Source organism: Mustelus asterias, chromosome 16 (genome assembly GCF_964213995.1).
Source record: "Mustelus asterias chromosome 16, sMusAst1.hap1.1, whole genome shotgun sequence".
In the NCBI taxonomy this organism is placed as follows: Eukaryota; Metazoa; Chordata; class Chondrichthyes; order Carcharhiniformes; family Triakidae; genus Mustelus; species Mustelus asterias.
Window position 1 is genome coordinate 69,631,830 of NC_135816.1, and position 16,249 is coordinate 69,648,078.

Sequence of the window (16,249 nt, forward strand, 5' to 3'; positions counted from 1 at the left end):
TTTCCTTTCTTTAGCACAATCATGGTCTGAAAGTGCTTGACATCCAGTGAAGTAGTTTTGTTGCTAAGCAGAAAATGTGGCAGCTAATCAAGCTCCCACAAACAGCAATGTGATGATAATGACCAGATAACCTGATTTTCTGATTTTGATCACAGGGCAAATTTTAGCCACAACTCCAAGCATAGCTTCCCTGCTCTTCTTTGAAGTAGTCATTGGATGTCTAATGTAAGCATGAGAGAATAGGCAGGAGCCTTGGTTTAACCTCTCATCCGAAAGACTGAACACTCACAGAAAGCTGTACAAGTGGAATCTGCTCTCACATACCTCTGCCCCACTATAAATGATTCCAATCCTCAGACCTTTTGGGTTATTGAAACACTGTTGAGCTGAATTTTAGGCAGATTTGGGTTCTGTGACCATCATCATGAGGAGCTCGATGGGAATTACAGGAACTCATTTAATATGAAATACTTAAAGACAGCAGAAAATCAATGCTTTAATCTCATTCATAAGGGTACATCTAACTGCAGATCTTGGATATGAAAGAATAGCCTTTCCCTCACCTAGTCACTAGTGGAAACATAAACTAATGATTGGAAAGCTCTGTAAAAAGTAAGTGGAGAGACTTATTCAGAGCAACATTAAACTCAATTTATAAAACTGGCTTATGTGAAACAAAACTCTTTGGTTTGCTGGGGTGGCACGGTGGTACAGTGGTTAGCACTGCTGCCTCACAGCGCCAGGGATCCAGGTTCAATTCCGGCTTGGGTCACTGTCTATGTGGCATTTGCACGTTTTCCCCTTGTCTGCGTGAGTTTCTTCCAGATGCTTCGGTTTCTCCCCACAGTCCAAAGATGTGCAGGTTTGGTTGATTGGCCATGCTAAATTGACCTGAGTTTCTGGGAGATTAGCAGGGTAAATATGTGGGGTTACGGAGATAGCGTGGGATTGTTGCCGGTGTAGGCACAATGGGCTGAATGGCCTCCTTCTGTACTGTAGTGATTCTATGAAATTGCATCTTTACTATAGCCTACATTACAAGCACCAGCCCATACCTCCTCCACTCCCAGAGGCCCTCGTGAAGCTCTTGCTGTCTGAGAGAAAATAAATGCAGTGGTTAAGGTGTAAAATGATTAAAGTCAATGTTAATCAGGATTCTGTAAAGTAGAAAGACCAGATGCTGTTCTTTGAGCTTCATTGGAACAGTGCAGGTGGCTCCAATGATAAAGATATCAGGCTGAGTTGGGGCTGGAAATTAGAAATAGCAGTAATAATTAATAGGACGAACCCAAGTTGAGTTTCTCTTCCCCAGATCTTGGGATGCTGAGGCCAAATAGATTGAACTAACATTAAAAACAAAATACCAAGTGTGCTTTATTTACGGCCGAGGCTTCCACAGACAGTCCAAATTCAGATTAGGTGATCACTTTGCTGAAAACTTCCATTCAGTCCACTAGCGTAGCTATGAACTGCTGGTTGCTGCCATTTTAACTGTCCACCCAACTTGAGCTCTGACCTTTCAGCCCTTGGCCGCCTGCACTGTTACAATGAAGTTGAAGGTAAGTTGGGGGGAACAACATTCCTATCTTTCTGTGAAGCATATTACAGCCTTCTGGCCCCCACATTGAGTTTAATAACTTTAGACAATAACCATTGCTCTCACTTTCCCTGAGATAGCAGGTGCTAAGAATGGAAGATGGTTACACCTGAGCCATTGAAAGTGAAGGAGGTATAGCACTGATGTTTTTCATGCATTCCACTATCAGTTCACGGGGTGGTCTGCTCCACTAGGCTTTATTTGTCTTTTTTTCAGCCACCTCCCCATGCCACTTTAAAATTTGTATTTGCTTAAAAGGTATTTAGATCTAATGTCTTCCAGTAAAATTCTATGGGCGGAATTTTCTGGCCATGCTTGCCCCAAGACTGGAAAATCCCACCCAAGGTCAACAGACCTTTGCATGGTCCTGTCCTGCCCACTCTGATTCCCATGGCGGGCGAAATGGAAAAATTCCGCCAAATGACTCTATAGGTAATTTGGGAACCCCAATAAATTGATTAAACATGATTTCCCTTGCACAAACCATGTTGACTCTGCCTGATTAAGTTGAATTTCCTTAAGTGTCTACTTATGACATTTTAATAACAACTTCTAACATTTTCCCTATGACAAACGTTAAGCTAACTGACCTGTTTCGAGCATGCTGTCTCCTTCCCTTTTTGAATTACTGACTGACATTTGCTATTTTCCAATCTCCCCCAAATTGAGTGGATTTTGGAAAATGAAACCAACCGTGCCTTCATAATTGCTCTTATATAACTTTAAAATGCTAGTCTTAGACCCACTCTTCTCTCCCTCAAACTGAATAGAAATTTCAATCATGTTGTGACCACAGCATCAACTATTTCACAAGCCACTTATTTTGAGACCCTAAGATGAAGTCCCAGCGATTTATCAACCTGCAGTTCCAACAATTTGCTGAGTAGCACCTCCTTGGTGATTGCAATTTTCTTGAGTTACTCCTTCCCTTCCATTTCTGAGATGTTACTTGTATCTTCTATAGTAAAGACCGATACAAGATATCTGTACAATTAATCTGCCATCTCCTTATTTTCCATTATTAATTGCCCAGACTCACTTTCTGGGACTCTTTTCTTTTTTAAATATCTATAGAAACTTTTACTGCTTGTCCTTATATTTCTAGTTAGCTTTCGCATATTCTAATGGTTCCTTCTTTCTTAATTTTTCCATGGCTCTTTGTTTTTTTTATATTCTGTCCAATCTCTGCTCTGCACAATGATATGCTTTTTCTTTAAGTTTGATACTAACTTTTAAAGGATATCTGGTCAATGTTTACCCTTCATTCTTATCATTTTGCTGATTGTGGGAGTTTGCTGTCTATAAATTGACAGCCACGTGTCCGACATTACAACAGGGACTACACCCCAAAAGTTAACCTATTCGCACTCTCTTCCCATATTGGAAAAGTCTGCTGTCAAAGTGAAAAGGAAAAAAATGCACCTTTGAGTCAACAGCTGGTGCATCACGTTGTGTGGGTATAGTCTCTTTAAAGCTATGTCAGAATCTTTTACCACAAATATGTTCTGGTGTTACCATAACTTCGAGATAAGTAAATGGGACAAATCTGCAAGAAATGAGTTGGTTCACCATTCCCTTTCCTGCTTGTCCTATCATACAAATTCCAATATGGTCCTTGCTACTCTTAAGAGATGTCACCTCCACTGCAAAGTTGCCGATATGCAATCTCACACCTTCCCTACACATTTACTTTTGTCAAAGCCAAGATTCATTGCAAATCTTCCACACTTCCATTCTAGCTCATTCAACCCAGAAGGAAAGATAAGAGTTATGTAACACCCTTCATAACCTCAAAGTGCTTCTCAGCCAATCACATGTTTGAGGTGTGCAGTCACTGTTGTAATATAGGAGATGGATGGTGTGGTGGTAATGTCACCAGACTAGTAATCCAGAGGACTAAGCTAATGCTGTGGGCCTGTGGGTTCAAATCCCATCTTGGCAACTGGTAGAATCTAAATTACTAAACAAGGAATTGAAAGCTATTCCCAATAATATTGGCCATAACAATTACTATTGATTGTTGACTGAAGGATAAACGTTGCTAGGATGCTGTGGAGAACTCCATGCCTTTCTTCAAAATAGTGCTGCCATCAGACTTTTGAAGGGACCTACCTTGCATTAAATTGATCTTTCTCTACACCCGAGCTATGACTATAACACTAACATTCTGCACCGTCTCCTTTCCTTCTCTATGTATGGTATGGTCTCTGTATAGCGCACAAGAAACAATACTTTTCACTGTATGCTAATACATGTGACAATAATAAATCAAATCAAAAAAACATTCAAACGATAAAAGGAGTCAATAAAACTGAAGTAATTGTTTCCTCTGATGGGTGTACCAAAATCAAGGAGACACTATGGCACTTAGAAATGAAACCAGACACCTGTTCACACAAAGGGTGAACATGGAAAGGTCCATCGACCTCGGGCAGGATTTTATGGTTTCGGGGTGAGCGAGACCGTAAAATCGCACCCCTGGAATTTATTACCCTTTAAGCCTGTGGATGTTTAGACAATTGGAGCTTTCAAGACAGATAGTGGATAAGGATAGCAAGGGAAATGGAGTTGAGGCAGATTAATAGGGTTGATGTACAGACATGTTCTAATTGAATGGTAGGCCAGATCAAAGAGGTTGAATAGCCCACTTCTCTTCCTATGTTCCTTAGTAGCTTCAGCAGATGTTGTGCTACTGGTCATTCACTGTAGATGGCGCTGATGAAGCCTTGCTGTTCTAATAGACAATCACAATTTAAGGAAGGGGATTTGGAGCATTGGAATGTTCTGCAATCGATTTTCAAGAGTAAATGATTTACTGCAGACTAGATTTCTCATTTATTAGAGCAAAACAAGATCATTTCTTTTAACCTGCACTTGGAAAACTGTTGAATCCTCCTCAGTTCTTTGGAAATTCTGTGACAAGAGTTCTCAATTTCGTCAGTCAATGACTGGCAGATTTGAGCATCTCTTTCACCATGCAAGGAAAGATTGTGCCCAATTCCCGAGAAGAGCAAGCTACACTGGGAGGAGGATGAGCGGGAAGAAGGGTCGGATCAAGCACTTGGAACTCATTCAATTCCTCATGTAGGGAATGGAGACCTAGGAGACTTAAGACTTATCTAGACAGCCATATGAACGGAGTGGGAATGGAGGGATACAAAAGAATTGTCTAGTTTGGACCAGGGAACGGCGCGGGCTTGGAGGGCCGAAGGGCCTGTTCCTGTGCTGTATTGTTCTTTGTTCTTTGTTCTCTTTGAGAGCTTGGTCCCACTGCAATCGTAAACCACAGAATTGTAGCAGTGCCAAAGGAGGCCACTCGGCCTTTTGTATCTGCACTACCTCTCCAAATGAGGAATTCACTTCTTGTCATTCTCCTGCCTTCTCCCCATAATCTCACACATTCTTCCCCTTCAGATAACAGTCTAGTTCCCTTTTGAATATCTCAACTGAACCTGTCTCCATTCTACTTTAAGGCAGCAAATTCCAGATCTTAACAACTCACTATGTGAAAATATTTTTCTCAAATGATTTTTGCTCCTTTTGCAAATTATGAGCAAATATGGGACCAGTTACTCCCCATCTACTCTGTCTAGACCCCTCACAACTATGAATAGCTCTATCAAATCTCCTCTCAGCTTTCTTTTCTCTAAGGAAAACCATCCCAACTTCTCCAATCAATCTTCATAACTGAAGTTCTTCGTCCCATTCATGAATCTTTTCTGTACCCTCTCTAATGCCTTTACATCTTTCCTAAAGTGCGGTGCGCAGAACTGGATCCAATACTCCAGCTGACGCTGAACCAGTGTCCTATAGAAATTCAACATAACCTCCTTGCCCAGAATACTGTATGCTTTATTAATCGCACACTTAGTTTTTCCCACCACCTTCAATAACTTATGCAAAGATACACCCAGATCCCTCTGTTCCTGCACTCCACCCCATTTAGAGTTGTACCCTTCATTTTGATTAGATCTCCATGTTCTTCATGCCAGAATGAATCACTTCACATTTTGCCGCATTGAACTTCACCCATTCTACCAATTTGCTTGTGTCCTTTTGAAGTTCTCCACTGTACTCCTCATAGTCCACAATGCTTCCAAGATTTGTATCATCAGCAAATTTTGAATTTGTGCCCTGTACAGCAAGATTTAGGTCAAATAATATATCAGGAAAAGCCAATACCAACCTCTGGGGAAAACCACTACAAATCTCCCTCCAGCCCGATTGGCACCCAACAGCCACCACTGCTTTACTGCAGTTTGTTTCAGTTATGAAAGCTTGAAGACTGCTGAAATGAGAACAAAATGAAAGTTGGTCTATTTTTAGGGGGGAAATGGACTACAGTGTCACTGGCTCAGGATGGATAATGTATTGGCCATGCTAAGAGGAGATATTAAACCCTGTCTGTCCTCTCAGGTGGATGTAAAAGATCCCCTGGCACATTTTTTAAGGAGAGCAGGGGAGCTCTCACTGTTTTCTCGGCTAATATTTAACCATTAACCAGCAACACTAAAATAGATTATCACTATTGTGGGAGTTTCCTGTGTATAAATTGGCTGCCACATTTCCTGCAACAAAACTTCAAAAGTAACATAGTGGCTGTAAAATGTTTTTGGAATGGGTAGATTTGTCAATTTGTGTACAGGCAGTCTTCGACTTTACAATATCTGAGTTAGGACGGATGGTGCTTCCATCCCTGCTATGACTTTATAATGTCGGATTTGACTTTACGATGCTACCCTAGCAAACAGCCGGAATCTTATGCCCGTTCACGCCGGTGGGATTTTCCCATCTCACTGCAGTAAACGGAGATTTGACTGGCCGCCAAATTCTCCGACTTGGCTGCAGCGGGAGTGAACAGTTGCTAAGATCGCGCCCCTGGTCTTTACAAACTGTTATATTCCTTTTATGTTTCACCTTTCACACCTCAGGAAGGGCAAATTGCTTCTCAGGTAGAGTATAAAAGTCTTTTTGAAAGCATAGACATTATATCATGGAAAATAAACAACTGTACGGCAATTTTACTGAAGCAAGACCTCACAAACCTTAACCTGACAAAAGTCCCAGTTTAAAATTAATTGAGTCAGCAGAAACGATGGGTTGGATGCACATTTTCCCAAAGGTTTGAGCCCTTTGAGTAACTACTGGATTGATTATCTGATGGTTGGGAGATTCCTGATTTGTGCATGCGCAGGAAACCAGAAAGAATATGCACGTCAATCATTTTACCACAAACCACATCATGACCTTTCACTGATAAAAGCACAGTGCGTTTGAGGGACCTTGGAGAATGAAGTGAGTTTACAAACAGCAAATAAGGGGTCATTCTAAACCTCTATTCATGGTGTCACAGGTTCAGCTATCTGAACTGAGTCAATTCCATCATTGACAAGTGCGCCATTCAGTGAAAATACCACATTGAGCATTGGTTCATGAACCGATCCCCCATTTAGAATGTCGTTCTTCTGGGAAAATTGGTTCCAACTTACAACATTTTGACTTATGACCCAATTATTTATTTATAGTAGTTTTAAAATATCTTTACAGTCATAAAATGTCTGCATTCATCCTGTAGCTCCAGCTTCTTGTAATTTTGACAGTTTTGTTTACTTTTTTATGATCTATCAGGCTTAGCTAATTAAGCTCAGCGAGCATAGATCAATCAACAGATTCACTTAATCAAACACAGAACAATTAAACCATTGAAAGTTGGAGGGACCCTCTGAGGTTAAGAAAAGCATATCAGAACGGAAGTCTTTTTAAAAATACCTCTTCCTCTGGTTTCCTTCAGCACCTGTATCATCCTGTACTAACTCCTAATGATCTTACCTGCACAGGTCTGGGCTGGTGGTGGTGTTGATGAGAGAGTTGGCGCAATGTCAGTTATTGAATGTACTGGCTTCTTCTCCTGCCTGTAAAGTTTTTCCAGCCTTTATGGAAAGTAGAAGTGTAGTAATTAAACCAAATGCCTGTTTCCCATCACCAACAGCCTTTATTGTGCACCAGAGGAAAAGGCTGCACCCACAGCTTACAGTCAGGTAGCCTTCACCTCAGGACCTACGACACCAGTCTGGGTAAAGTTAGAGGCTTAAAACCCCTGCCAGCGGCTTCTCATTGGGTGAGGCTCTACTCACTCAATAAGGCAGCTTGTACTCCACGAAGCGATCTATTGATGATCCGCCATGGCCTTGTGGGTCATCATAGCATTCCTCCCCCCTTAGGTCTGCATCTCTCCCAGCATGCCCACTGTGAGGAAGTCCTTTCTGTTGTTTGGTGCTCAGACAAGGTCCGTCGAAGGCAGGTCTGGGTCAGGTGTGTAAACTGAACAGGTGACCTTCTCTTTTGGGGGGAGCGCTGAGCCACCTCCTGTTGCCTACAAGCCTGGCTCTTGTACGAGCATTGGAAGAGGTTGTGATGACCCTGAACTTTTTGGAGATCTTTCCAGTGTCAGCAAGGCAGATTAAACCCTACCTCATTAAGAAAGCTGAACTTAGTGTTGAGGCCGGGATCATAATTTGGGGGTCCTAAATAATTGTTCCACCACAAGGACAATGTCCAATATCAACCAGTTCACCCGGACCTGCTGGAGCCACTTTCTCCCCATAAGGTTTGGCCCATGCCCCCGTACAACAATGAGTGGGAAATGAACTAATTTAAAAAGGTTATCAGTCACAAGTAGTCTTACATTAACACTGCAATGAAGTTACTGTGAAAATCCCCTACTCACCACACTCCTGCGCCTGTTCAAGTACACTGAGGGAGAATTTGGCATGGCCAATTCATCTAACCTGTACATCTTTGGAGTGTGGGAGGAAACTGGAGCACCTGGAAGAAACCCACACAGACACGGGGAGAATGTGCAAACTCCACACAGACAGTGACCCAAGCTGGGAATCGAACCCATGTCCCTGGTGCTGTGAGGCAGCAGGCTAACCATTGTGCCACCGTGCCGTCCCGAAGTCACTGGGGCCACTGTGCTGCCTTTTATTTTTTAATGTTCTTCCTTGTAGGTGGCTAGCCTGGCCTTCATATTTTCCAACCTCAGGAGTTGGATGCCCGATTAGAGGTACTTATTGGTCTGTTCTCCAACAATGGAGACTGCAGTTCCCGTGTCCATCTCCATCTTCAAGGGATGGTAATTCACTAGTAATCCCACCCCCGTCGCCAATGTATTATTTAAACCAAATGCCAAGTTTCTCATTACCAACATCCTTTATTGTTCACCAAAGGAAATAGCCGCTCCTGTGGGTTAGAGCGAGGTAGTCTTCACCTCAAGGCCTGGACAACATTACAGGCTTAAAAACTCTCACTGGCTGCTTCCCGTTGGGTGAGCCAACACTCTTGGCCTTCATGGTCATCATAACATGAAGAATGTACAATGATTTACCTGCTTTCCACTTTTCCCCCCTGTTTTGTTCATATTAAAAGAGCCCTCAGTCATGTGGAAACTGCCATCTCTTTGCTTCTCTGGAAACCCCATTGAGGCAGATCGTCATCAACACTTTAATCCAGGGGTTCCCAAACTTTTCCCATCATGGAATCATTTTGACCTCCCAAGAGTACTGATGGAACCCCCAAGAAACATTTTTATTATTCAGGGAAGAATTAAAGCACAAAAGTTGGTTGCTTTTGAACAAAAGCTTTTAATGGGAGAGTTAGTTGATACAGCTTATTTTGTTTACATGTAGGGCAAACCAGAGAGCATGGACTACAGCAGGAGAGGAAAGAATGGAAAGGATTAAACAGACAGCCTGACTGTAGTATCCATACTCACTGCAGCCAGACACACGACAAATTACAAATAACTACAGCTCAGATGGTACGAAGCAGTCACACCCCAGGTGAAATCTTTCCAAGGTTACAGCAACAATAAGAGAACCAATACCACTTATCAAGGCTCCACAATGTCTAGAGGAGCCATTGTGCCTCTGCAAAACTAATCAAGTATCAGGGAAATGGGGACTGTTAACACACCATTGTATTTGGTTTGATTACTACAAGGTTTTGATATTGCAAACAGACAGGATATGTTCAGAAAATGATTAAAGATAAAGCACACAGGACAATGGGTCAGCATAATGTGATCAAAACAGAACTTTGACAAATTTAAAGTAATAATATGATGACCTAATTGAAATGTAGTGCTTTGTAATGTGAAGAAGTATAAGAATGTGTAAGAACCTATGATTAGCAGAGTCGCTCAGGAACAAGCTGGAATTATAGCTCCGAGTACTGTTGTCCCTCATGCATGTTGAATAAAACCATTTTTATTGAAGTTCTATACGGTCTTGGAAGACTCAGTTCGTTCATTTCCTCCAACACATGTTTTACACAAACATAAGTGTCCCATGATCTCTTCCCTTCCCGCCCACCTCACTGCACACTCTCATTTGAGGATGTGCTTTCCTGTTGTTTCCAACTTGTCCAATGAGAGGCTGCCTTCTCACTGCATTGGCTACTCAGCAGCTCACTTAGATGTATGCGATTGAACCCAGAGGCTCCACGGAACCCAGTTTGGGAAATCTTTTTTTAATTAGTTTTTTAATTCATTTGTGGGATATGGTTGTCACTGGCTGGCCAGCATTTAGCATCCCTAGTTGCCCTTGGAGGGCAGTTGAGAATCAACCAAACTGCTGAACTCTGGAGTCACATGTAGGCCAGACCAGGTAAGTATGGCAGATTTCCTTCCCTAAAGGACATTAATGAGCCAGATGGGTTTTTCTGACAACCAATAATTATTTCATGGTCATTGGTAGACTCTTAATTCCAGATATTTTTTATGAATTCAAATTCTACCATCTGCCGTAGCGGGATTCGAATCTGGGGTCCCCTGAACATTAGCTGAGTTTCTGCATTAATGGTCTAGTGAGAATACCACTATGTCATCGCCTTCCCTAAATCCATATGGTGTTAGCATAAAGGAGGAGGCAGATGAACGGGTGGAGGTAGCAATGTCTCAATCAAAAGTAGGTACCTCTGAAAGAGCAACACTCCCTCAGTGCTACACTGGGTTTCTTTAGAGGGAGAAATGTCAGTCTATCGAACCTTTAGCCAATAATCTTGGAGTCTTGCCATGAAAAGACAAAGTGTATCAGAACCACAAATGACTGGAGTGGCATCTCCTGACCTCACAAGCCTCCTCTTCTGTGGCTTCCAATCTTAGCCCCCACCATTCCATGAAACCCTGACAAAACGCCCTCTTTGGCAATTAGCAGCAACTGGCAGTCACACAAGGGCTGCTCGTTCTTCCCTTTCCTGTTCCCTCTTCCACATGATCTCAGTGTGCGGAGGAGTAGGCATCTCAAAATGAGGTTTGGGAGTTTTTTTAATTGATCCTTTCATGGGCTGTTGGCATCACTGACGAGGCCACAATTTGTTGCCCATCTCTAATTATCTGTTGAACCCAATGGCCAGCTTAGCATTTAAGAGACCAGTTAAGATCAACCACATTGCTGTGGATCTGGAGTCACTTGTATGCCAGACCAGATAACGATGGCAAATTTCCTTCCCTAAAGGACACTAGTGAACCAGATGGGTTTACTTACTGAGACTAGCTTTCAATTCCAGATTTTTATTAATGAATTTAAATTCTATTAGCTGCTGTGTTGGGATTTGAACCCCTGTCCCCAGAGCATTACTAGTCCAATGGCATTACTATTATGCCACTGTAATAACACGAGGCAACTCGATGTGGTGAATAACCACCTAAAGGGTTAATTGCTGAGAAGAGCTGTATTCAGTGGAGTGTTCAACAGCACAACTAATACAGGTCTACTTCTAACAAAACCCTGACTCCAAGTGCAGTCCTCCAGCTCCAGGAATGCTCGCCTTCACTCCCAATTGACACAGGTTCGCTCCATTGACTCCGGCCTGGTCACATTGTGTGTGAAGGATTGCCCCTTAAAGGGGCCACGCTACCACACTCCTTCCCCCTAACTTCTTGGACTACCTATAATAAAACAGAAGGAAAAACAGTTATCACATAGGCAGGAAAACAACAATATCACAGAAGGCTAACCAGGGGAAAACAGTTCACAATGTCAGCAGATCCAGAGGCTTCTGGACCCTTGCAGGATGCTGAAACTCTGTCAGAGGCCTTCAGCAGCCGACGACACAGGGTCCACTGATGGAATAGATGTGCTAACCATCTCTGGAGCTAAGCACTAGCGAGCTCCTTCTTCTGCCTCAGCCACTGAAGACAGAGGCTGCCTTGGCCCACTGCAGGCATTGGAATCTCTGGTTCCGAAATTGGTACATATGAACTGGATGCAGAGCCCACTTGCTCATCACCTGGAGTTGGCTCCACCTTTTCTTCCATAAATGGTAGGCATGCTTCTTAATTTGATGGCCCTATGCCTCTTCCACATATGAGACTGGCCCTGTCTTCTCCACAACTCTCACTGGCACCCAGGCAAGTCTATCACTAAAATTCCTTGCCAACACAAGGTTGTCCACATTAAACTATCTGTCCCCTTTCTAAGTGTCATGATGCTCTTTCTGAGAGGCTTGCCTAGTCTCCACTTTCCCTGACAAATTTGGGAACACCAAGCGCAAACAGGTACATAGGCACCAACACATAAGCAACTTTGCAGGTGTAACCGTAGCGGTGGTGTGCAGTGTAGTGTTATAGGACAGCAAAAACCTTGCCAATCGCAATGGCAACAGGCTATGAGCCTGCTTCCTCATAGCTTTGGATGTCTGCATGGATCATTCGACCAGCCTATTTGAGGCAGAATGGTAGGGGGCTGACATGACATGATGATTGCCATTAAACTTGATGAAAGTCTGAAATTCATCTGCTGTGAATGCCATTTCCAACACTTCGGGAAGATCATGAATTGCAAAGATCTGTCAGAGTTTATTGATAGTAGACGTGACTGTGTTGGACCTCATGAGCTGAACATCCTACCACTTGGACTGGACATCTATTAAGATCAGGAATATGTGCCCCATAAAAGGTCCAACAAAATCTATATGAAGACCCGACCACAGACAGCCCAGCCATTCCCAAGGGCACATGCTCATTGGTGGAGGTAACGCTTACTGGATCTGACAACTTTCACACTGCCCAACCATTTGTTCAATGCCTCTGTCAATGCCAAGCCACCAGACATAAGTTCTGGCCAAAGCAATTATTCTGCTCTGGCCTGGATGGGCAACACATAATCTTGGAGAAGCGACTGTCGCCCCAGGATGGTACGATGACACAGGTGCCCCACAATAACATCCCATTTTCACAGGTTATCTTGTTCCTGCATTGCAAATAGGGCTTCATTTCCTCAGCCTTGTTGAAGGGCCACCCTGTCAGTACCATTTTCTTGACCTTTGATAACAATGGGTGTCTATCTATCCATAACTTAATGAGGGCTGTTGAAACAAGCAGGGTGTCCAAGAAATGCAGAGCCAATACAATCTCCTGTGGAACAGGCAGTGATGATATGGTTTGTGGTAGGGGAAAACGGTTCAATGCATCTGCATTAGTAATCTGTGTTCCCGGCCCATGCTGGAAAGTATAGTTGTATGCTGCCAGCAACAAAGCCCATCTCTGTACCCTAGCCGAGGCAATGGGTGACACTGGTTTGTCCTCATGGAAAAGCCCCAACAAAGGTTTATGGTTTGATGCAAAAGTAAAATGTGAACAAAGTCATATTGGTTGAATTTTTTCACCGCAGATAAATAACTGTTAGGCTATCTTTGTCGATTTGCGAGTACTTTTTCTCAGAGTCTGACAAAGTCTTTGAAAAAAATGCAACTGGCCTCTCCATCCCATCTGCCATCCTATGGGATAGAACTGCTCCAACTCCTCATAGTGAGGTGTCACAAGCAATACTAACGACTTGCTCAGGTCAAAGTACATGAGCAATGACGATGACTGTAAAGCCTATTGGACTTTGACAAAAGCTTCTTTCTGCATGTCACCCCACTTCCATCACCGATGCTTATTTAAAAGCTGGTGTAGGGAGGCCAAAATTGTTAATAGGTTCGGCAAAAATCTTCTGTAGCAATTGACCATTCCTAGGAAAGACTTCAGTTGTGTCACATTCCTCGGCTCTGCCAATCCTTGAATAGCTTCACCTTATCTTCGAGGGGATGCGACCACTTTGAACTCAAGATACGCAACCTCTTCAGCTTGGAAAACACATAGAAACACATACAGTGCAGAAGGAGGCCATTCAGCCCATCGAGTCTGCACTGACCATAATCCCACCCAGGCCCTACCCCCATATCCCTACATATTTACCCGCTAATCCCTCTAGCCTCTAACATTTCTCCCGGTTCAATCACATGTCGGCTTCCTTAAGTCTCTAAAGAACTACTTCCAGGTTTACAGCAAGTTCTTCAGGAGACGTGCCTGTATTTAGGACATCGTCCAAGTATACCACCACTTTGGGGATTCCTTGTAACAGGCTCTCCATAGTGCATGAAAAATGGAGCTCGCTGATGAGACACAAAATGGTAGTCCGGTGTACTAATATAATCTCTTGTGGGTAGTTATTGTAACTAGCTTTCTGGAATCCTCTTCCAGTTCCAGTTGTTGATTAGCATGACTTATGTCTAGCTTAGTGTACTTTAAACCCTGTGTTAATTTAGCATAGAAATTCTCTATCCTGGAATGGGGTAACAATCTAGCTGGGCTCCTCTGTTCACTGTTAGTTTATTGTCCCCGCAGATCGTTACAGTGCGGTTTGGTTTCAAGAATGCAACCCATTCTGAAAACTACAATTTGACCTCCACTTTCTGATATAATGTGTATGGCACTGGGTGAGTTCAGAAAAACCTAGACGTGGCCTCTTGGTTCAAGTAAATTTTAGCTTTAACCCCTTTTATTCAACCAAGTTCTATTTGGAATACCTCTTGATATTTACGTAAGAGTTCCTGGATCCTAAATATTTCCAGCCAGTTCAGTTTTATTTGTTTTAACCAATCCCATCCGATGCGATTGGGTCTCTGTCCTTCGATCACCATGATGGGCAGTTCAGTAGACAGGTTCCTGTACGATACTGGCACGGAGGTTGTCCCCACTATTCTTAATATCTCGCCAGTGTATGTTGCTAAGGTAGCCTCAGAACGACTAAAATTCAAGGGTTGTAGTCCCTTCTGGAGATGCTTGAATGTCTTTCCCCCGATAACAGAGGCCATCATGCCAGTGTAAACCTACATCTTTAGGGTCAGCCGTTTAGCATAAAAACAATCTCTACAGATGGTACCTTGCTGAGTTGCACTTGATTGAGTGTGTAAACCTCAGCTCCCTCCTTTGTTTCCTCTTCTGTCAGCTTATTCACAGGGGTTATTATAATTGTTTCTTTTTTATGGAGTATTTTGTGCAGCCTGCTTCACTCTACACCTAGCTTGCAGGTGACCCTTCCTTTTACATCTGAAACAGATTAAATTCTTGCAACAGAACATCTCTTAAGGGTTGTCTCCCCCACACCCAAAACTTGCCTCAGACCCCAGTGCTGAATGACTCTTCTCAGGTTCCGCTGTGCCCTCACTTGACCTGTTCCTAGGAGCAGCGATTTCCCACCACAACTGGTTCACCTCATTCTGCAGCTCACACACACCTTGCTCAGTGCACTCAGTCATTTGGACCATCTCTACTGCTTTCTCCAGTGAAATTTGGTTTCCACAAGCAGCTTCTTTTGGGTGGTGGGGTTGTAGATCCCTCAACATGTCTCCCAGTGAAAACCTGGACTTGTAGTGCTTAGGAAGCCGTCTTAGTCTGGCCGCAAATCTGGAGACCATCTCTCCTGGCTCTCTAACTGCAGAATGAAATTTGTATCTTTGCATGATTGTGGGTCGGTGTTTTGTGATCTTTAACCAAATTGACTAACTGGTTGAAGGTTTTTGTGTCTGGAGCTTCGGGTGATGTCAAACTCTTCACCAGGTTGTAAGCCTGTGGGCCGCAGATGGTGAGCACTATCCCCTTCTGCTTCTCCTCAGCTGCTATCTCATTTGCCACGAAAAAATACTGCAGCCTCTCAATGTACACAATTCTCAATCTCGGGCAAATAGTTCTATCTTCCCAAAGAATGGCATCTTAAGGCGGAGTCTTTACCTTTTTGCTCTTTGACTTTGAGTGATCACCCTCCTCCCTCTCCAACTCTGCACTGTGGACTGTTGATGACTGATTTGTTTTTTTCCTTGTTGCCAGTGTAATAATTTGAGGTGACTCAATCTGGCGAATAACTGACTAAAGGGTTTATTGATAAGAAGAACTATATACAATGAAGGGTTCAATAGCACAAATAATACAGGTATACTCCTACAACACCTTGACTCCAACTGCAGTGGGACTGCTTGCCCTCGCTGCCAATTGGCCCAGGTTCATGTGCTCAGGCTCCAGCCCAGTTATGTAGGATCGGCACTTAAAAGGCCATTGTACCTCAGCCACCATCACCAGTTGAATTATCCAGGATCAGAAAGTCAGGCTAGCAAGTAAGTTTTATACTAGTCCTCTCCACGGCCCCTCAAGTCCACCCTAAACTCACTTGAGTTAAACTGACTAATTCCCCTCACCTTCTACCCTGATGTACCTGCTTTAATTGTAGATTTGAGCAACTGTCATATTGGTGATATCTATCAAAGCGTAAACTCATGGAGCCACTCCCCATTATCAACTCTGGAGCTAATTATGTTCCATTTATGTTGTTT